At 51.1% G+C, this 22,689-nt stretch overlaps 1 long non-coding RNA gene across 1 annotated transcript; it reads right to left on the bottom strand.

Moving 5' to 3' along the window:
- Window positions 1-2,424: 2,424 nt before the first annotated feature.
- Window positions 2,425-10,864, bottom strand: LOC132336599 (uncharacterized). The gene is made up of 3 exons (XR_009488894.1): window positions 9,112-10,864; window positions 3,788-3,849; window positions 2,425-3,051 (listed from the first exon to the last, which is right to left on the bottom strand). It is a non-coding gene; the product is annotated as an uncharacterized LOC132336599 (long non-coding RNA).
- Window positions 10,865-22,689: the final 11,825 nt, after the last annotated feature.

Genomic DNA, 22,689 nt, shown 5'->3' with positions numbered 1-22,689 from the left:
CTAAAATTCACAGCCCAACGGAGAGGACTTTGTTTACCAGGAAGAAAACCCTTGAAAAGGGGAATCTTTGGCGGAAGCATGACGGGATTAAGGCCGGCGTTTCTTTAGGCACCGCTGTTGTTTTTCAGGGCCTGACCTCGGTGCTCTGCTTCGTTTTTGCCAAGCCACTCTTTCCCTGCCTAATTTAGAGCAGGGCTTTGTGCTGGGCTGGGAAGGGGGAGGAGGCAGGGCCGGGTTTGGCAGCGCAGGCGGGAGCTGGGATGATCTGCTTTGGGGCACAGGAGTCGGTCATTAGATGCTGTGCTGCCGCAAATCCTGCTGTAATTAATTTTCTCCTGAATTAATTAGAGGAATTGTGACGGCAGGCCGGGCTGGGAAGGTGTGGGGGAAGTTTTTCCAGGGTGATCTATGGGCTCTTGGCAGAGCAGGAATTAAATCTCCTTCCTCTGCCTTCCCTGGAGCCGCTCTCAGCCACGACTGGGGTGGGCAGGGGGGAAGGTCCCGGGCACTGCGTGTCCCAAATCCCAAATGCTGCTTCTGGGAATTTCCCCTCTTTTTTGGGAGTTTTGGTGCATATTGAAGTAGAGGAGGTGGGACACAGCACCCTGAGGCTGAGCAGTGCTGGGCCCTGGCCCCTCCAGGGCTCCTCACCACGCGGGGGAGGAAATTCAGCCTCAATTCCAGGCTCCAGAGGAGAAGAGGATTTAGGGGACGTGTGTTTGTTCTTGTCCTTTACCTCTTTGGCACCTCCTGAGCTGCTGGGCAGGTGGGACTGAACATTCCCGGGAAGGATGAGGGAAATTCCTGCAGGTTTTGGCAGGCCCCTGGCTGTGCAGCATCCCTGGGAGCTCACCTGCCCCAGGTGAGCCTGCCAGCCTCCCTCCTGCTGCAGGGGCAGAGGGAAGGGAGGGCAGCACGGGAATGTGGAGCCTTTCCAGCCGGATTTATCGGCCCCAAAGCTGAGCAGGGGGAGCTGGGAGCTCCCAGATTATCCTCAGCACGGAAAGGAGCAGCCCGGGGGCGAGGGGAGGTGCAAGGGATGGCATTTCCTGGAGAATCCTCAATTCCCTGCCGGGGGTGAAGGGGATGATGCTTGCCAGCTGACCCCGAGGGATGAGCCAGGGTCCCCCAGCTGGCTCCTGCTTAATTAACCCCAATTAGTTGAGGGGAGCTGGGGCACAGCAGCTGGTGGCACCAGGAGCTCCTCGGGGCTCCCGTGGTGACACAAGCCCTGGGTTTGAGCTGCAGATGTGTTTGGCACGTGCAGGGCCCCAGCTGGAAGTGGGGTTGGGTGCCTGTGTCTGTCACCCTGTGCCAGCTGGGGACAGGCACCAGAGGAAGTGGGACACAGCAGGAATTAGAAGGAATCAGCCCGGGATCTGCAGAACCTTCCACACATTTGGGATCTGGGTGCGTTTGTGGTGCTGGCAATGGAGATTTTGCTGCTCTTTGCCCAGGTGCTCTGTGTTTATCACCTGCCCCTTCTCCCAGCCCGGTCCCACCTTCCTGATCCACTATCAAATGTCTCTTCCCCTGCCATTCCCTCGGCACTTTTATGAGCAGGGATTTGGTGTGTCCTTCCTGCCACATTCCCAGGCAGGAACGCTTCCAGCTTTAATCCCACCTGGGACAAGCTGTGGCACATCCTCTGCCTCTGCCTTATCCTCCCCAGCACCCAAACCTGGGGCAGCTCTGGGAGCACTCGGGGCTCCTCATTCCCTCATTTTTCCCCCCAAATCTGACAGATCTGCCGGGCTGTGTGGAGCAGGGGCTCAGCCTGCGCTGGCTGCCGTGCATCCTGGCTTTTCCAGCATTCCTGGTCCTTTCTGTGGCAGGTGCAGGACCTGCCTCTCTCCCTGGCCGAGCCTTTGGGGCTCCGGGGCTGGGGGAAACCGAAGCCCCGAGGTGCCTGTGCCCCTCTGAATGGGAGCTTTGTCTCGCCAGAAAGGGCCTTGAAAGCGATCTGGGGGAAGGCGATTGTTATCTGCAGGCTCCTGAGCTGTTTGGATCCTGACTTTGTCAGAGATCTGGTAATTTAAACTTCAACCTGCTTATTAGAAATTTGAGAGAATAGTTTAATAATAAAAAGCAGATTTTTTTTTTCCTTCCTCCCCACCCCTTTGTTCCTGGGCTCTTCTCTCTCTGGGCTGCTGGGGATATTTAATCGTCTGATACCCCCCGGGCTCCACCTCCCTCTCGGCTTTTAGTTGTTTAAAGAATGGGATAAAATGGCAAGAGGGTTCTTTTTGAGGGCTGCCAAGCAGGGCAGTCCCTGTGGTCCCTGAGCTTTTGGGAACATGGAGAGCTGAAAGGAGCTGGAGGGAACGTCAGCTTCCCACTCGTCCTTGTTTTAATGAGCTCTGGAAATCCATCCAGGTGCAGGAGTCCCCTCCAAGCAGGACCCTGCTGGCTGCGCTTGTTGGAAAGGATACAAAGTTTTATTTATTTATTTTTCATTTATTTTTGCCTCCTACAAAAGCTGGGCTCGGTTTTATACAAAGCAGTGCTCTGCTGCTGTGGGTTCCTGGGGAAAAGGGGAGCAGATTCCATGTCCTGGAGAGTCCCAAAGGAAAAGGGGAGCAGATTCCATGTGAAGGGGAGTTCTGGGGGAAAGAAATTTCTATTCCAGGTGAAGGGGAGCTGATTCCAAGTCCTGGACAGCCCTGGAAAAAAGGGGAGCTGATTCTGTGTCCTGGGCAATCCCAAAGGAAAAGGGGAACAGGTTCCATGTCCTGGACAGTCCCAGAGGAAAAGGGGAGCTGATTCCATTCCTGGACAATCCCAAAGGAAAAGGGGAGAAGATTCCATGTCCTGAAGAGTCCCAGGGGAGCTGATTCCATGTCCTGGACAATCCCAGGGGAAAAGGGGAGATGATTCCATGCCCTGGCCAGCCCTGGGGAGAAGGGGAGCATATTCCATGTCCTGGATAGTCCCAGAGGAAAAGGGGAGCAGGTTCCATGTCCTGGACAGCCCTGGGGAGAAGGGGAGGTGATTCGATGTCCTGGACAATCCCAGAGGAAAAGGGGAGCAGATTCTATGTCCTGGACAGCCCTGGGGAGAAGGGGAGCAGATTCCAGGTCCTGGCCAGCCCTGGGGAGCAGATTCCAGGTCCTGGCCAGCCCTGGGGAGAAGGGGAGCAGATTCCAGGTCCTGGCCAGCCCTGGGGAGCAGATTCCAGGTCCTGGCCAGCCCTGGGGAGCAGATTCCAGGTCCTGGCCAGCCCTGGGGAGCAGATTCCAGGTCCTGGCCAGCCCTGGGGAGCAGGTTCCATGTCCTGGCCAGCCCTGGGGAGCAGGTTCCATGTCCTGGCCAGCCCTGGGGAGAAGGGGAGCTCCATTCCCTGCACGTGGAGAGGCTCCTGAGCCATTTCCTGCTGGGCCTGGGTTATGTTGGTTCACTTTGGCTCCTGCCCTGGATGCCACTTCCATGACATCAGCCGGAGTGGAGGAGGTGAGACACTTGTGAGCGATTATCTCGTGCAAATAGCCCTGGGTAAATAAGCTCGGGGCACTATTGACACTGAGACTGTTTCTCTTCCCAATTTCCTGCCGGGGGAACTGTGCCAAGTAGCCAAAAATGGGGTTGGGGGGGGCGGGAACCCAAACTCCTCAACCCCAAACTCCAAATTTCAAGTCAGGGCATGGAGGTGCTGTCATGCAGGTAATTGAGTTTGCAGCTCCTGGCGTCGCTTCCAGGTGGGAGCTTGGTCTGGGGCTAATTTTGGGAGCGGAGGGGCTGTTTGGGCTAGCTGGGATCTTCCTCCTGGGTGGTGCCTGGAGCTTCTCACCTGCACTCTGCCAGCCCGGGCTCCCCGCCTGCCTGGAGCTGCTTTAGCCGGGAGAAATCCTCCTGCGGAGGGGGGAGAGTAAAGCTGGGTCTGCAGCGGGGAGAAATCCAGGGAGGTGACACACACTTCCATGGATTTATAACCCTTGTATTTCTAGATATTATACTTGTATTTCTGTATGTGTTTATAACTATATAACCCTTGTATTTCTGTATGTATTTATAACTATATAACCCTTGTATTTCTAGATATTATACTTGTATTTCTGTATGTGTTTATATAACCCTTGTATTTCTAGATATTATACTTGTATTTCTATATGTATTTATAACTATATAACCCTTGTATTTCTGTATGTATTTATAACTATATAACCCTTGTATTTCTAGATTTTATACTTGTACTTCTATACGTATTTATAACTATATAACCCTTATATTTCTAGATATTATACTTGTGTTTCTATATGTGTTTATAACTATATAACCCTTATATTTCTAGATATTATACTTGTGTTTCTATATGTGTTTATAACTATATAACCCTTGTATTTCTAGATATTATACTTGTATTTCTATATGTATTTATAACTACATAACCCTTGTATTTCTATATATAACCCTTGTATTTCTGTATGTATTTATAACTATATAACCCTTGTATTTCTATATGTTATACTTGTATTTCTATATGTATATATATGCATTTATATAGGTATATAAATATTATACTTGTATTTCTATATATATAACTATATAATACTTGTATTTCTATATGTATTTATAACTATATAACCCTTGTATTTCTAGATCTTATACTTGTATTTCTGTATGTATTTATAACTATATAACCCTTGTATTTCTATATATTATACTTGTATTTCTATATACTATACTTTATTTATATATGTATATAAATATTATACTTGTATTTATATATATTTATAACTATATAATACTTGAATTTTTATATATTATACTTGCACTTTAAAATATATATATTTATAACTATATAATATCTGATTTATAACTATATCATACTTGTATCTCTATATATAAAACCTGTATTTATGTATGTGTATATATGTATTATATTTGTATATTATACCTGTATAGATATATTTATAACTATATAATAACTGATTTATAACTATAGAATACTTGTATTTCTATATATTATACCTGCATTTTAATATATTATACTTGTATTTAGCTATATATATATATATTTATATATGTGTATATATATGTTTTATACTTGTGTATATACATATATATGTATTTTACTTGTGTGTGTATATATATATATTTTTAAAAACCATATATATATATAAAAATATATATAAATATCTATCTATCTATATCTATATCTATATATGTATATATATATATAAAACTACATAATACTTAATTTATAACTCTACAATTCTAGGAGGGAGGGGGATTTCCAGCAGTTTTGCCCCCTGCAGGGCTGCCCTGTGCCCTGGCAGTGCCAGCCGTGCCCTGGGAGCCCACTGCTCAGCCCGAGCACATCCTCGGGGCTGGCAAACTTTAACCACCACAGCCCGTTTGTTATTAACCTGAATTTCCTCCCTCTTCCCCCATTACCTCTGCAGAAAAGAATCTGACCCCGAGCTCTCTGCATCACCTTCAGCGTTGGGTTTTTTAGTTGTTTTTTTGGGGTTTTTTAAAATATTTTCCTCCCCCTTCCTGCTGTGGCTCTGTGCTTTGGGTGAAACTCCAGAGTGAGTGTCCCTGCTCCCTCCTGTCCTTGTGGGGCTCCTGGGGGCACTTTTGGCTCTGTGGTTTGTGTGACACTCTGCAGAGTGAGTGTCCCTGCTCCCTCCTGTCCTTGTGGGGCTCCTGGGAGCTCTTTTGGCTCTGTGGTTTGGGTGAAACTCTGCAGAGTGTCCCTGCTCCCTCCTGTCCTTGTGGGGCTCCCGGGAGATCTTTTGGCTCTGTGCTTTGGGTGAAACTCTGCAGAGTGTCCCTGCTGCCTCCTGCCCTTGTGGGGCTCCTGGGAGATCTTTGGGGCTGTGCTTTGGGTGAAACTCCAGAGTGAGTGTCCCTGCTCCCTCCTGCCCTTGTCAGGCTCCCGGGAGCTCTTTTGGCTCTGGGGTTTGGGTGAAACTCTGCAGAATGAGTGTCCCTGCTCCCTCCTGCCCTTGTCAGGCTCCTGGGAGCACTTTGGGGCTCTGGTTTGTGTGACACTCCAAAGTGAGTGTCCCTGCTCCTTCCTGCCCCTTGCCCTCCTGGGAGGAGCACTTTTGGCTCTGTGCTTTGTGTGACACTCCAAAGTGAGTGTCCCTGCTCCCTCCTGCCCCTTGCCCTCCTGGGAGATCTTTTGGCTCTGTGCTTTGTGTGACACTCCAAAGTGAGTGTCCCTGCTGCCTCCTGCCCTTGTCAGGCTCCCGGGAGCGCTTTGGGGCTGGCACAGCAGCGGCTTTAAGCCCTTCAGAGGAGCCTCTTAATTAAATTTGAAAAGTGCAGGGCTAAGAGGGTTTGCAGAGCAGTCAGGTGCTGGGCGCAGGGCCTGAGCGCTGCCACAGGCTTGCACCACCACCCACAGCCCTGATCCCTCGGGCCATGTGCACAGATTAGGGAGAAATCCCTCAGAAATCCCTCAGTTTAACTCCTTGGAGCTCTGAGGGTTTCCAGGAGTCGGGTCCTGCTTGGGGGAACACCCTGGACACCTCCACAGTGTCCCCAGTGCCAGCTGCAGGTGTCCTGCACCTCCCTGGTGTCCCATCTCCACCTTTCCTTGGGAGGCAGCCTGCCAGCTCTCCTGGGGCTCCCGGGGAGCAGCAGGAGCTGCAGGAGGTGACATTTCCCTCTCGAGCAGCGGTGACACTCCCTGCCTCATTTCTCTGCTCATATCCTCATTTTTGAGGAGGATTTCTGGGTGGTCAGGGGGCTCTGAAAGAGCAAAGCCCCACCAGGAATTGGTTAAAAATCCCCTTGGAAGAGCCAATTTTAAAGGGGCCTTTAGAGATGGGACACGGAGCGAGCTGGGGTGGTGGAGGTGTCCCTGCTCGTGGGGATGTGACAGGGGACAAAAGGAGGGACATCCCCCAGGCTGTGGCTGCACAAAAAGGGGGAGTTTGGGGTCATTTCTGCTGAGTGGAGCAGTCTCCTGTGGGGAAAGGGATGATTTCCTTTCTCCTTGTTCCATCCCATCCCATCCCATCCCATGGATCCCATCCCATGGATCCCATCCCATCCCATGGATCCCATCCCATCCCATGGATCCCATCCCATCCCTTGGATCCCATCCCTTGGATCCCATCCCATGGATCCCATCCCATCCCATGGATCCCATCCCATGGATCCCATCCCATGGATCCCATCCCATCCCATGGATCCCATCCCATGGATCCCATCCCATCCCATGGATCCCATCCCATGGATCCCATCCCATGGATCCCATCCCATGGATCCCATCCCATGGATCCCATCCCATCCCATGGATCCCATCCCATCCCTTGGATCCCATCCCTTGGATCCCATCCCATGGATCCCATCCCATCCCATGGATCCCATCCCATGGATCCCATCCCATCCCATGGATCCCATCCCATGGATCCCATCCCATCCCATGGATCCCATCCCATGGATCCCATCCCATGGATCCCATCCCATTCCATCCCATGGATCCCATCCCATCCCATGGATCCCATCCCATGGATCCCATCCCATGGATCCCATCCCATCCCATGGATCCCATCCCATGGATCCCATCCCATCCCATGGATCCCATCCCATCCCATCCCATCCCTTGGATCCCATCCCATGGATCCCATCCCATCCCATGGATCCCATCCCATTCCATGGATCCCATCCCATGGATCCCATCCCATCCCATGGATCCCATCCCATCCCATCCCATGGATCCCATCCCATCCCATTTCCCGGGGAGCTGGGCCTGCCCAACCTGCAGAATGTCCCCTGGGAAAAGCCAAGTTCAGAAATAAATGACCCAGTGTGCCCTGCAGCCTCCTGCCCAGGCCTGGCTCCAGCTCAGAGCTGTTCCTGGTGCACTTTTGGGAATTATCTCCTTCATTCCTCGTGTACATCCAGCTCAGAGCTGCCCACACTGTCCCTGGAGCTTTGGGCCTTCTAAAATAAGGGACATTTTCTTCATAATCACTCGGAGGGATTAAAAAAAAACCCAAATTTGAGCAGCCCAGCACCCGGCCTTGAGGTTCTCTGGGTTCTGTCTGGGAGTTTTTCCAGGGAGGTTTTCCCAAATTCTGGATCCTGGATGTATTCCCAAATGCTGGATCCTTGTGGGCCTTCTAAAATAAGGGACATTTTCTTCATAATCACTCGGAGGGATTAAAAAAAAACCCAAATTTGAGCAGCCCAGCACCCGGCCTTGAGGTCTCTGGGTTCTGTCTGGGAGTTTTTACAGGGAGGTTTTCCCAAATGTGGGATTCTTGTGGGCCTTCTAAAATAAGGGACATTTTCTTCATAATCACTCGGAGGGATTAAAAAAAAACCCAAATTTGAGCAGCCCAGCACCCGCCTTCTGGGAGTTTTTACAGGGAGGTTTTCCCAAATTCTGGATCCTGGATGGAGAAGCTTTGGGCCTTCTATAATAAGGGAAATTTTCTCCATACCAACCTGGAGGGATAAAAAAACCAAAATTTGAGCAGCCCAGTGCCTGGCCTTGATACTTCTAGGCTCGGTCTGGGAGTTTTTTCAGGGAGGTTTTCCCAAATGCTGGATCCTGGATGGAGAAGCTTTGGGCCTTCTAAAATAAGGGACATTTTCTCCATAACCACTCAGAGGGATTAAAAAAACCCCTCAAATTTGAGCAGCCCAGCACCCGCCCTTGAGGTTTTCTGGGTTCTGTCTGGGAATTTTTACAGGGAGGTTTTCCCAAATGCTGGATCCTGGATGGATTCCCAAGGTTTTCCCTTTGGTTTCTGAAGCTCAGGGGTTTTCTGAGCTGGACAAAGCCAGGCAGGGCTGCCCACACCAAGTGTGGGGCTGCACCAGCAGCACCAGTGCCTTTGTCCCAGCTCCTGCCTGGAGCTTTGGGGCAGGAGGGAGCAGCATTCCAAGGAAAATGCAGCTTGGGGAAGGCAGCTGGAGCCTCCTTCCTGCCTGGAGAGGGGCTGGAGTCGGGGTTTAGGCTCTCCAGGTAAATCCCACGTTCCCAAGGAGCCTGGAGCACATTGCAGGGCCAGGCCAAAGCCAACAACCCTCTCCAGTTTCAGGAAACTGGGAGCTGTGGTTTAACAGGACAGGTGACCCAGGTGACACAGGTGACACAGGTGACAGGCTGCAGCCAAGGCCAGCATGGCTGGCAATGACACTCACCTGGGCAGGTTGTGCTGTGGGGTTGCTCAAGGTGGGTTCAGGGTGTCAGGTCAGGGAGGGAATTCAGTTTCCCCCAAGGAATTCTGCTTCCTCCAGGATGTTCAGTTTCCTCCAAGGGAATTCAGTTCCCTCAAGGGAATTCTGCTTCCTCCAAGGGAATTCTGCTTCCTCCAAGGGAATTCAGATTCCTCCAAGGGAATTCAGATTCCTCCAGGATGTTCAGTTCCCTCCAAGGGAATTCAGTTCCCTCCAAGGAATTCAGTTTTCCTCAGAAAATTCAGTTCCCTCCAAGGGAATTCTGCTTCCTCCAGGAAATTGAGTTTCCCCTAGAGAATTCAGATTCCTTCAGGGAATTCAGTTCCCTCCAAGGGAATTCAGCTCTCTCCAGGGAATTCAGTTTCCTCCAAGGAATTCAGATTCCTCCAGGATGTTCAGTTTCCCCCAGGGAATTTAGTTCCCTCTAGGGAATTCAGATTCCTCCAGGATGTTCAGTTCCCTCCAGGGAATTCAGTTTCCTCCAAGGGAATTCAGTTTCCCCCAGGAATTCAGTTTTCCCCAGGGAATTCAGTTCCCTCCCTGGCTCAGAAGTTTTCCTGGCCTGGTGCCAGCTCTGTACCTTTAGGTGAGGCCTGGGGGAGCACTTTCTGTGCTGAAACTCGGATTTTTCTGGAAAACTCCAGGCTCTGGCTGCTCCTCTGTGAGCAGCCCAGTGTCCACCCTGTTTCATTCTGATCCCAGCTCCTCTTGTATTCCAGCTGTGGTGGGATCCCGAGGAGAGCAGGGAATTCTCTTGGCACCTCTGCAGGGCTGGCAGTGCCCCTGTCCCTCACCCCAGGCTGGCAGTGCCCCTGTCCCTCACCCCAGGCTGGCAGTGCCCCTGTCCCTCACCCCAGGCTGGCAGTGCCCTGTCCCTCTCCCCAGGCTGGCAGTGCCCCTGTCCCTCACCCCAGGCTGGCAGTGCCCTGTCCCTCACCCCAGGCTGGCAGTGCCCTGTCCCTCACCCCAGGGTGGCAGTGCCCTGTCCCTCACCCCAGGCTGGCAGTGCCCTGTCCCTCACCCCAGGCTGGCAGTGCCCTGTCCCTCTCCCCAGGCTGGCAGTGCCCCTGTCCCTCACCCCAGGCTGGCAGTGCCCTGTCCCTCACCCTAGGCTGGCAGTGCCCCTGTTCCTCTCTCCAGGCTGGCAGTGCCCTGTCCCTCACCCCAGGCTGGCAGTGCCCTGTCCCTCTCCCCAGGCTGGCAGTGCCCCTGTCCCTCACCCCAGGCTGGCAGTGCCCCTGTCCCTCACCCCAGGCTGGCAGTGCCCTGTCCCTCACCCCAGGCTGGCAGTGCCCCTGTCCCTCTCCCCAGGCTGGCAGTGCCCCTGTCCCTCACCCCAGGCTGGCAGTGCCCTGTCCCTCACCCCAGGGTGGCAGTGCCCTGTCCCTCACCCCAGGCTGGCAGTGCCCTGTCCCTCTCCCCAGGCTGGCAGTGCCCCTGTCCCTCTCTCCAGGCTGGCAGTGCCCTGTCCCTCACCCCAGGGTGGCAGTGCCCTGTCCCTCTCGGGGGATGCCGGGCTGCAGGAGCTCCTCCCAGGTGCAGGAGGGAAGGAAGGATGTGTTTGATCAAAGTCAGTCCCTGCTGTTTGAGTTCCTGCTCTGCAGCTCGATACCATCTCAAAACCAACACGGGAGGTAAACAATGACTCTGCTTTGCTCTGAGTCCTTTCTCCTTCTCCTCTGATTTAACTTTTCAATCACTCCAAGTGTGGCTGCAGCAGATGTGAGGATGTGTTCGGGGGAGCCTCTGCTGCCGAGCCCTTCCTGGAATCCTGCAGAAGCTGAAAGGAGCAGGAAATATTTTTCTGAGGCAGCCGAAACGAGTCCTCCTTCAATAATAACCCAAGGTGTGAAAAACCCCTCTGGTATTTATGAGCAGATGTGATTCAGGACTAATAAAGACCTGAGAAGCTGTCAGGAGCTCATGGGCATCGATGAATCACCTGCCAGGGATGGATTTATCAAGGTCTGTTCACCTCAAACTGGTTTTATGGTGGGGACACTGAGCGAGTCCCAGGTGTCCCCAAGAGGAGCAGAGACTGGCAGCCACGGAGGGACTTCACCAGGAAGGAAACCTGAGCTGCCAGGAGCCAGGGCTGCAGCTCGCAGGGGGAAATTGCTGTTTCTGTCGAGCACAGAAAACAAATCTCCCCCCCAGGAGCCGCCTCCAAAGGGAGAAACTTCCTGCCCTGGGAGCTGCCAAGGGCTCAGCCCGTGGCACCCACGGGCCTGGGGAGAGCCTGGAGGGAGCCAGGGGAGGGTTTGGGTTGGGAGGGACCCCCAAGCTCATCCAGTTCCACCTCCCACTGTCCCAGCTGCTCCAAGCCCTGTCCAGCCTGGCCTTGGGCGCTCCCAGGATCCAGGGGCAGCCACAGCTGCTCTGGGAGTTCTGTTCCAGGGTCTGCCCACCCTCACTGGGGAGAATTCAACCCAAATCCAACCTGAATCCTTCTCCTGTGTCACCAGAGCCCCCCTGAGATGATGTCCCCTGTCTCTCTCCCTTTTCAGAAGTCTCCTGTTGCTTTCACCAAAGCCTTTCCTGCTGCCTCTCTTCCTTTCCATGCTTTTCCTCCTCTGCTTCCTCCCCTCTCCTCTCCCACTCTCCCTTGCTTGAAATCCATGGAAAAAACGTGCAGCCTCCCCAGGAGAACGTCTTGGCAAAGTCATAACTTGTTAAGCGCCGTAATTAAAATATTTCTCTCATTAACTTGGAAATGATGTTTCTTCCTGAATTATGCCGGAGATTTTTCTTTCTCCCCCCTCACTAATTAAATTGCCAGTTTCAACAAAACTGTTTCAGATCCATGGGATCCCAGGCTGATGGAGAACCAGCAGAGCAGGAAAATCCTTCTCCAAAGGGGCCCATTCCAGGTCCTTCTGTGCCATGTGCAGCATCCTCCTCAGGCAGCAGCAGGGCCCGGTGTCCCCAGCTCCTGGGAGTTGTAGGAGAAGCAGGAATATTTCCCAGTGGTTTTGGTGACTTGCTGGCTCTTTGGGGATGTCCCTGCAGGGTGCAGGTCCTGACAGGGAGGTTTTCCATAGGAGCCAGGTCTTGGCAGTGCAGTTGTGTGCAGGGCTAAGGAGTTCTGGCAGCAGGAGTGGTGCAGGTCAGCTCTGTCCTGGTGCTCTCCCAGCCCATTCCTGGCCGTTTGTCCTTGCTCAGCTGCAGGATCAGGGAGCTCTGCTGGGCTATGCTGCACTTGGTCCTCAGGATTCCTTGGAATGCTGTCCCAGACTCATCCCACCAGAGCTGGGGGTGGCTCCCCCTCAGACCTGACCCTGCTGGTCACCCCAGGGACCCCTCCCCACCTCCCAGAGTTTCTCCCTGGGTGTTGTCAGTCGCCTTTTGAGGAAATCTTTAATCCCCTGGGATCCCTTCCCTGCCATTCCCGAGGCTCCCAGCTCCTCCCAGGCTGGCAGGGTTCGGGCTCTGCTGCTCTGCCTGTCCCACCTGCTCGCTTTTCCTGTGTTTGCAGCATTCCTGGGGGGATGGGGGGGAGCAGCACTCACGGGGAGCCCCTGGCACCTCGCAGGTCCTGATCCCCAAACCCTGGCTGTGCTTCCCATCCCCATCCCCATCCCCATCCCCATCCCCATCCCCATCCCCATCCCCATCCCCATCCCCATCCCCATCCCCATCCATTCCCATTGCTGTTCCCATTCCCCATTGTCATTCCCCATTCCCATTCCATTTCCCATCCCCATTCCCATGCCCATCCCCATTCCTTGCCCATTGCCATTCCCATTCCCCATTTTCATTCCCCATTCCCATCCCCATTCCCCATTCCTATTCCCGTTCCAATTCCCATTCCCATTCCCATTCCCATTCCCATTCCCATTCCCATTCCCATTCCCCATTCCCCATTCCCATTCCCATTCCCATTCCTAGTCCCATTTCCCCATCCCCATTCCCATTATTCCCATTAATCCCATTATTCCCATTAATCCCATTAATCCCATTAATCCCATTAATCCCATTAATCCCATTAATCCCATTAATCCCATTAATCCCATTATTCCCACTATTCCCATTTTGGGGTTGCAGTGGCAGTTCCTGCCGGGCTGGGCTGTGTCTCATCTCCAGGGCAGCTCCGTGTCCTCATCACCCCAGGAACTTTTGGGTGAAAACCCCTCAGAATCACCAGCTGCATATTATGGGCTGTTCCCTTGGCTCCAGTGTCCCCACAGCAGCCCTGGGGCAGGGAACGCCGGGCTGCCTCAATCCCTCAAAATCTCTGCCTCGGGCAGGTTCCTTCCTCAATTCTTGTTTTTTCTTTGTTCGGTTTGGGTTTTGTTTGATTGTTTGCTTTTTGTTTGTTTTGGGGGTTTTGGTGGGTGTTTTTGTGGTTATTTTTGTTTGTTTTGGTTTTGTTTTTGCTTTGTTTTTTGTTTTGGTTTGTTTTGGTGTTTTGTGGGGGTTTTTTTGGTTTGGTTTTGTTTTGGTTTGTTTTGGTGTTTTGTGGGGTTTTTTGTTTGGTTTTGTTTTGGTTTGTTTTTTGGTTTGGTGTTTTGTGGTTTTTAGTTTTTTGGGGTTTTTTTTTGTTTTTTGGGGGGAGTTTGTTTGGTTTTATTTTGGTTGGGATGGGGGCGAGTTTATTTGTTTGGTTTTGTTTTGGTTGTTTTGTGTTTTGGTTTGGCATTTTGTGTTTTTTTGGTTTTTTCAGGTTTTTTTAAGGGGGGGAGATTATTTGTTTGGTTTAATTTTGGGGGGGAGTTTTTTTGTTTGGTTTTGTTTTGGTTGTTTTGTGTTTTGGTTTGGTGTTTTGTGGGTTTTTTTGGTTTTTTTTTTTTGTTTTTTTAAGGGGGGAGTTTATTTGTTTGGTTTTATTTTGGGGGTTTTTTGTTTGTTTTTGTTTTGGTTGGTTTGTTTTTTGGTTTGGTGTTTTGTGAGGGTTTTTTTGTTTGTTTTTGTTTCGGTTGGTCTGTTTTTTGGTTTGGCATTTTTGGGGGTTTTTTTGTTTGTTTTTGTTTTGGTTGGTTTGTGTTTTGGTTTGGCGTTTTGTGTTTTTTTTGGTTTTTTTGGGTTTTTTTAAGGGGGAGTTTGTTTGGTTTTATTTTGGGTTTTTTTTGTTTGTTTTTGCTTTGGTTGGTTTGTTTTTTGGTTTGGTGTTTTGTGGGGGTTTTTTTGTTTTTGTTTTGTTTGGTTTGTTTTTTGGTTTGGTGTTTTGTGGTTTTTTTTTTTGGTTGGTTTTGTTTTGGTTGGTTTGTTTTTTGGTTTGGTGTTTTGTGGGGGTTTTTTGGTTGGTTTTGTTTTGGTTGGTTTGTTTTTTGGTTTGGTGTTTTGTGGTTTTCTTTGTGCGTGTGTTTTTGTGTTTATTTGTTTTTTGGGGGGGATTTATTTGCTTTGTGTGGGGTTTTTCATGTTGATTTTTCTCAGTTCCGCGGATCTCCGCGCTCTGGCCGGGCTGTGAGCAGGGTGGGCAGCCTGCGGCCGGCTCCGAGCGCCGCGGGGCTCTGGGTGGCCCTGGGATCTGGGATTTAGGAGCTCATCCCGCGGGGTTAATCCGGCCCAGCCGCTGCCCACGGCCACGGCCAAACTTGTCACAAGCGATTTGGGCACGGAGCAGGAGGGAGCCGAGCCGGGCCGGGCCGAGCCGAGCTGGGCCAAGGGGGCCAGCCAAGCCCCCAGCCCGCACCTGGCTGTGCAGGTGGAGGCAGCCTGCCAGCTCTGCTGGGGCTCCCGGGGAGCAGCAGGAGCTGCAGGAGGTGACATTGCCCTCCCGAGCGGCGGTGACGCTCCCGGCCTCGTTCCTCTGCTCGGGTCCTCAGCTCTGAGGAGGATTTCTGGGCATTCAGGAGGCTCTGAAGGAGCAAAGCTGCACCAGGAATCGGGTACAAATCCCCTTGGAAGAGCCAATTTTAAAGGGGCCTTTGGAGATGGGACATGGAGCGAGCTGGGGAGGGAATGGGATGGGATGGGATCAGTGGGATGGATGGGATGGGATGGGATGGGATGGGATGGGATGGGATGGGATGGGATGGGATGGGATCAATGGGATGGGATGGGATGGGATGGGATGGGATGGGATGGGATCAATGGGATGGGATGGGATGAATGGGATGGGATGAATGGGATGGGATGGGATGGGATGGGATGGGATAGGATGGGATGGGATGGGATGGGATGGGATGGGATGGGATGGGATGGGATCAATGGGATGGGATGGGATGGGATGGGATGGGATGGGATGGGATGGGATGGGATGGGATGGGATGGGATGGGATGGGATGGGATGGAATGGGATGGGATGGGACGGGATGGGATGGGATCAATGGGATGGGATGGGATCAGTGGGGTGGGATCCATGGGATGGGATGGGATCAATGGGATGGGATGGGATGGGATGGGATGGGATGGGATGGGATGGGATTAACAGGATGGGATGGGATCAATGGGATGGGATCAATGGCATGGCATGGGATGGCATGGGAGGGCATGGGATGGGATTTAAGGTCCTTTCAAACCTAACCCAGTCTGGGATTTTGTGATTTCAGGCCTAGGGGGTGCAGGGGTAGCAAGGCCCAGCTCACAGCTCCCTCAGGCTCTGAAAGGTGTTTTCCTGACCTGCTTTTCTTTGGGAATTCTCAGAGAATTTGAGATTCATTTCCTCCGACTCCAGTCTCAGTGTGATGAACTCTGGGGATGTCCTTTAGTGCTGCTTTCTGAGGTGAACCCCAGGTTTGAAACATTCTGGGGCTTCTGTCTTGGAAAGAGCCCTGGGATGCAGAAATTCCTGAGGTTTGCTGCTGGGGGGCTCCAGAACCCCTGGGCTCGTCCCTTTTCCCCTCTCTGTCCCTCTTTTCCCTGTGCAGAGCTGGGATTTTCCTTTTGCCAGCACATTGCAAAGGGTGTTTGATGTCACCTCTCCTGGTGGGAAAGGAGGGAATCTGGGAGAGGAGGGAATCTGGGAGAGGAGGGGATTTGGGAGAGGAGAGAATTTGGGAAAGGAGGGAAGCTGGGAGAGGAGGGGATTTGGGAGAGGAGAGAATTTGGGAAAGGAGGGAAGCTGGGAGAGGAGGGGATTTGGGAGAGGAGAGAATTTGGGAAAGGAGGAAAGCTAGGAAAGAAATTAATCTGGGAGAGAAAGGAATCTGGGAAAGGAATGAATCTGGGAGAGGAGGAAATTTGGGAGAGAAGGGGATTTGGGAAAGGAGGGAATTTGGGAAAGGAATTAATCTGGGAAAGGAGGGAACCCAGGAAAGAAATTAATCTGGGAGAGGAAGGAATCTGGGAAAGGAGTGAGTCTGGGAGAGGATTGGATGTGGGAAAGGAGGGAATCTGGAAGAGGAATAATTTTGGGAAAGGAGGGAATCTGGGAAGGTCTGGGAAAAGATCTGGAAAATAGCTTAAAAAATCAGAAAAATCAGAAAACTGAAAAATTGGTGAAGAATCAGAAAAATCTGGAACAAATCTGAAAAATCAGAAAAATCTGGGGAAAAATTCTGAGAAATCAGAAAAATCTGGAAAATAAAATCTGAAAAAATAATCTGAAAAATCAAAACTATCTGGGAAAAATTTGAAAAAATAATCTGAAAAATCAGAAAAATCTGGGGGAAAAACCTGGGGAAAAAAATCTGAAAAAGATCTGAAAAATCAGAAAAATCTGGGAAAAAATCTGAAAAAAGAAATCTGAAAAATCAGAAAAATCTGGAAAAGATCTGAAATAGCAGAAAAGTCTGGGAAAAAAATCTGAAAAAAGAAATCTGAAAAATCAGAAAAATCTGGAAAAGATCTGAAAAATCAGAAAAGTCTGGGAAAAAAATCTGAAAAAAATCTGAACAATCTGGAAAAAAATCTGAAAAAAAAATCAGAAAAATCTGGGAAAAAAAAATCAGAACAATCAGATTTTTGCCCTTGCAAGGAGGTAGGATTTTGGAGGCCAGCCATGAAATCAGCTCCCCACCCTGGCTCTGTCCAGCTGCCTCCAGCAGCAGCGGGTTGGTGTGGCAGTGCCAGCTCAGCTGATGGAATTTGTTGGCTCTGCCAGAGCCTTTTTGAGGGCGATGTTTTTGCACCCAGGATTTCATCACCAGCGCTGCTGTCAGTCACCTGGAGGTGAGTGACTCTCCAGAACCCAGCCCTAGATTGCAGGAAATGATAAGCAGCTCTTCTTGTCCCAAACCCCTGCTTTTTGTTTTGGTTTGGTTTGTTTTTTTTCCACTCTCTTTATTTACTGGGTAAATAATGATTGGCCTCCCACAGTGGAGGGGCAGAAAGAGGCCAGGGGATGGTTTCAGGTCTGAGTTTGGTGCAAAGCCAGAGGTTTTCCTGTGCCCCTGGCACATTCCTCCAGCTGAGGGTGCCAGGGGGGATCCCAAGGGTGGGAATGTCCCCAAATGGGGAGCTCTGGGTGGGATGGGAATTCCTGTCCTCCCCTGTGTGCCCAGGGCAGGCTGAGCTGGGGATGGGGCACAGCTTGGAGAACAGAATTATTGACTTCTCCTCTTGGGGATTGGCTTGAGGTGATCCTTTAGAGTTGTCCTGGTGGTTTGCACTGGGAAATCCTGGACACTGGGATCTGTGTCTGAGCCTCGGAGCCTCGTGCTGCACCAGCAGCTGCTCTGGTTTCCAGCAGGAGCTGTGGAAAGGGGTGAATTTCTCCCCGAGGCACAGCCTGGGAGCGGCTCCTGGCTGGAGGCTGAGCCTTGCATTGGGCACAGCCACAGGGCAGAGGCAGCAGGGTGAGGGGATGCCCCTTTCCAACGCTCCCAGAGACACCCAGCAGCCAAATTCCCACTGGGTGGGGGTTTAGTTTGGGTTTCAAATGAGGGACAGAGGGAATTCTCCATCCCCTGGAGCCTCGAGTGGGAGCAGCTTCCCCAAATCAATCCCTGCTGCTGGAGCTGATCCCCACACCTCTGTCCTCCTTTGTACTGGCACACACACGTGGCCTTCAGGGTCCTCTGCCAGAGTTCCACTTCTTAACCAAAATCTGTGCAAAAAACCCCTTCAGCCCTTCCTCCTGTACCTCTCTGCCTTGGCATTTCGTTTGTTTTCTTCTCCTGTATTTTCAGAAATAATGAATATTCTTTTCCCTGCATTTCCCCCCCTGTAAATTCTTTTCCCTGCATTTCCCCCCCTGTAATACTTTGGTTTCTTTCTGAGCCTTACATTTTTCTCTGGTTGTCACTTATTCAAGTTGGCAAATCCTAATCTGTTCAGTCTCCTTTTGGAGCATCATCCTTTTGTGCAGTTCCACCACGTCTTAATGTCAGTCCCAGAAGCCCATAAGAGCAAATATTTTAAAAACCAATTTTTTTTAAAACTAATACAATATTTCAGATTTTCCTGCCCTCCCAGCCCTCCTGGCCACTGGAATTCCTGGAGAAGCAGTTCCCAGGGAGGCTGGGCTCCATCCTGGGGGAAATCCTGATCTTCTGGGCTGTTCCTGGGGCTGGCTCTCCAGGAACAGCCCGCTCCCAGCCCCCGGCTCCTTTCCCCACCCCCGTCACTTTTTCCCGAGTGTTTTCTCCGACAGTTGCTTGTTATAATTGGGATATTTTTTTTCTCTTCCCCTCCCTTCCCACCCTGGCTGTCGTTACCTGTCCCAGCCCTGAGGCAGCGAGCTCGGAGATGCATTCGCTGGGGTTTGCCCCGGCCTGTCCCACTCGGCACCCAGAGGATGGTGCGTGCATCTCTCTGGCATCCAGGGATGGTGTCGGCTCGGCAGAGCTCCCTGCCGCTCCTCCGCCTTCTTTTCCGAAATTAGCAGCTTCAGATAACCGAGGGATGAGTGCGGGAATGATCTTGGTGTCCTCGTGGGGACTGCTGGGTGCACACCCCAAAAACCTCCTCGGGGTTTGGGATTCGCGGGGCTGCGGGCGGGGATTGTGCGGGGATGGGTGTTGGTCGTTATTGATCAGCTGAAAATGAGCCTGGGGCCAGCCCGGGGCAGGTTCGGGAGGAATTTCTCCACGGGAAGGAGGAATTTCTCCATGGAAAGGATTCCCAAAGGAGGAATTTCTCCATGGAAAGGATTCCCAAAGGAGGAATTTCTCCACGGGAAGGGATTCCCAAGGGAGGAATTTCTCCATGGAAAGGATTCCCAAGGGAGGAATTTCTCCATGGAAAGGATTTCCAAAGGAGGAATTTCTCCACGGAGAGGAGGAATTTCTCCCTGGAAAGGATTCCCAAAGGAGGACTTTCTCCACGGAAAGGATTTCCAAGGGAGGAATTTCTCCCTGGAAAGGATTCCCAAAGGAGGAATTTCTCCATGGAAAGGATTCCCAAAGGAGGAATTTCTCCACGGAAAGGATTTCCAAGGGAGGAATTTCTCCCTGGAAAGGATTCCCAAAGGAGGAATTTCTCCATGGAAGGGATTTCCAAAGGAGGAATTTCTCCACGGAAAGGATTCCCAAGCATGGCCAGGGGCTGCCCAGGGAGCTTTGGCGTCCCCATTCCTGCAGGTGTCCGAGGAAGGGCTGGAATTGTCACTTGGCTCTTGGGGACAAGGTGGGGAGAGCCCGAGGGCTGAAATCGATGATTTTGGAAGCCTTTCCCAAGACATTCCGTGGTTCAAAGGAGAATTCCCACCTTCTCCCTGGGAAGGTTTTGCTCTCAGCCAGCCCAGGGCAGACGGATCTGTTCCCAGCACCTCGGATTTTTCCATCTCCTCCTGATCACATCTTTAGCTGTGTGTAATTACCTGGGGAGTGATAGGCTTGTAATTACCCCGGGAGGAGGACTGGCCTTATCTTTATGTCAGGAGCTTTATTAACCACGAGGTTCTGGACCATTTTGGGATGTGTTGAAATGTCTGCAGCGGTCCTGGAGCCCTGCGGGGCCCCTGGGTGTCCCCAGGAGCAGATGGGGGACAGGGACAACGCCACCCTCCTCATCCTTCCTCAGAACTCGGGGATTCTCCCGGTTTTTTGTGGTTTTAGGAGGCACTGGAGGGCTGGGAAGGAGGAAATCTGTGCCCAGCTCGTGGTGGCTGTGTGGGAAAGAGGCTCCTAAACCACCCCCAAGGTGGGAAGCACCTGCTCAGCCCTGGAAATTGGCAACTGAGGCTTCTCCCGTCTGGGTGTGATGGAACCACCCCAAAATTGGGATTTGCCCTGTGCATTCTGGAAGAACATTATAGAAATGAGGGGTTTGGCTCTTGGGGCAATAAATTCAGAGATTCTGGGATTTTTGGTGTTCAACTCTCACCAGTTTGTTATTCCTCTGATGGGGTTGGTCAAAGGGAGAGGACTCAGAGCCTTTCTCAGATGGTTTGGGACAAATAAAACCCTCCAAGGTGTCCCTGGGGGTTAGAGCCTGGCTCGATGTCATTTGAGGGATCCCTGCCCTGTTTTTCCTCTCTGCATTCCAGAAGTTTCCCCTTGGGTTTGCAGGCAGGCTGAGCTGGGAGATGGGCACAGCTTGGAAAACAGAATCACTGAACTTCCCTCTTGGGGATCACTTAGAATTGTCCTGGAAATCCTGGGCTTTGGGATGTTGGGATTTGTGTCTGGGCCCAGGACTCTGTGGAGACCCTGAGAGGCTCCGGGCAGGCTGGATGGGGATTCAGGTGCAGCACAAGGATTCAAGTTGTGCTGCAGGATCCAGCTGAAAATGGGGTGAGAATTTGGGCTGGATGGGGGATTGAGCTGAAAATGGGGTGAGCACTGGGGCTGGATGGGGGATTGAGCTGAAAATGGGGTGAGAATTTGGGCTGGATGGAGGATTCAGCTGAAAATTGGGTGAGAATTGGGGCTGAATGCAGAATTCAGCTGTAAAAGGGGTGAGAACTGGGGCTGGATGCAGGATAAGGGCTGGATGCAGAATTCAGCTGAAAATGGGGTGAGAACTGGGGCTGGATGCAGGATAAGGGCTGGATGCAGAATTCAGCTGAAAATGGGGTGAGGATTTGGGCTGGATTCAGGATTCAGCTGAAAATTGGGTGAGAATTTGGGCTGGATGCAGAATTAGGACTGGATGCAGGATTGAGCTGAAAATGGGGTGAGGATTGGGGCTGGATGAAAGATTCAGCTGAAAATGGGGTGAGAATTGGGGCTGGATGGGGGATTGAGCTGAAATTGGAGTGAGAATTTGGGCTGGATGAAAGATTCAGCTGAAAATTGGGTGAGGATTTGGGCTGGATGCAGGATTAGGGCTGGATGAAGGATTCGGCTGTAAATGGGGTGAGAATTTGGGGCTGGATGGGGGATTCAGCTGAAAATGGGGTGAGAATTTGGGCTGGATGCAGGATAAGGGCTGGATGCAGAATTCAGCTGAAAATGGTGTGAGGATTTGAGCTGGATGAAAGATTCAGCTGTAAAAGTGGTGAGAATTGGGGCTGGATGAAGGATTCAGCTGTAAAAGGGGTGAGGATTTGGGCTGGATGGGGGATTCAGCTAAAAATAGGGTGAGAATTGGGGCTGGATGCAGGATTAGGACTGGATGGGGGATTCAGCTGAAAATGGGGTGAGAACTGGGGCTGGATGCAGGATTAGGGTTGGATGCAGGGTTCAGCTGAAAACAGGGTGAGAATTTCCCTCCAGGTCCCACTGATGTCCCATTTGTCACCCGTGGGTGACTTCAGGTGTCCTGTGACCCCCTGGGTACCCCAAGCCTTGGCACAAGGAGGTGGTGCCCAGGTGAATGAACCTGAAGGCGATGGGTGAAGGAGGGGAAGGAGCCAGGCAGGTTCAATAACTGATCTGGTCATTAATTAGGTTCAATAATTGATCTGGTCATTAATTAGGTTCAATAATTGATCTGGTCATTAATTATTGCTGCCCTGTGGTTTGAGGAGGAAGAATGGGTCATTGATCGGGGCACTGCCCTGGAAAAGGAGCTTGGGGTGAGAAATCTGGGAAAGCCATTTGGAGGCTAATTAATGATAAATTATAACGATGTAATTGTAATGAGTTTGGTAATGTGAGTGTCTCACGGGGAAGAGAATAGCTTGTTATAATCCAAGGTGAATATTGATCACATTAGGAATCAATATGGAGCAGGAATAATGCTGGCTGCAGGGAAATCGTGGAATTATTATGGAATTATTATCATTATGATGAGGTAATTATAATAAATTCAGTAATGGGAGTGTGTCATGGGGAAGAAAATAGCTTGTTTTACTCTGAGGTGAATATTGATCATATTAGGAGTCAGAATGGAGCAGGAATAATGCTGGCTCCAGGGAAATTGTGGAATTAGGGAGCATCCTGCACTGAAGGGACACAAAAGGCTCTGTTGAAATGGGTGTTTCAGGCACTTCCACTGGAATTTATGATTTGTGGTGCTGCTGTGCAGGGGGAGAGGGCCAGGCTGGGACATAAACCCTCCTGGGCTGTCCCAAAGATCCCAACGAGCACCAGCAGCTCCAATTTGTTCATGCTCACATGTTGAACACGTTTTTATCAGAGTTATTACCCTGAGGAATGGAATCTTTGTCTTTTCTGTGTTTTGGTGTCTCCCAGTCCAGCCTGGGACCCTCTTTGTGAGGGATGCTGCCCCTGAAGGAGTTAAAGGAGGTGTAAAGGCAGGAGAAATGCGCTCCGTGCCTCAGGGAAAAGAGGTGGAAAGGAGATTTCTACTGCAGAAACCAGAACGGCC

The sequence above is a fragment of the Haemorhous mexicanus genome, chromosome 20, assembly GCF_027477595.1.
Source record: "Haemorhous mexicanus isolate bHaeMex1 chromosome 20, bHaeMex1.pri, whole genome shotgun sequence".
NCBI lineage: Eukaryota > Metazoa > Chordata > Aves > Passeriformes > Fringillidae > Haemorhous > Haemorhous mexicanus.
This window is presented reverse-complemented; position numbering and strand designations above follow the sequence as displayed.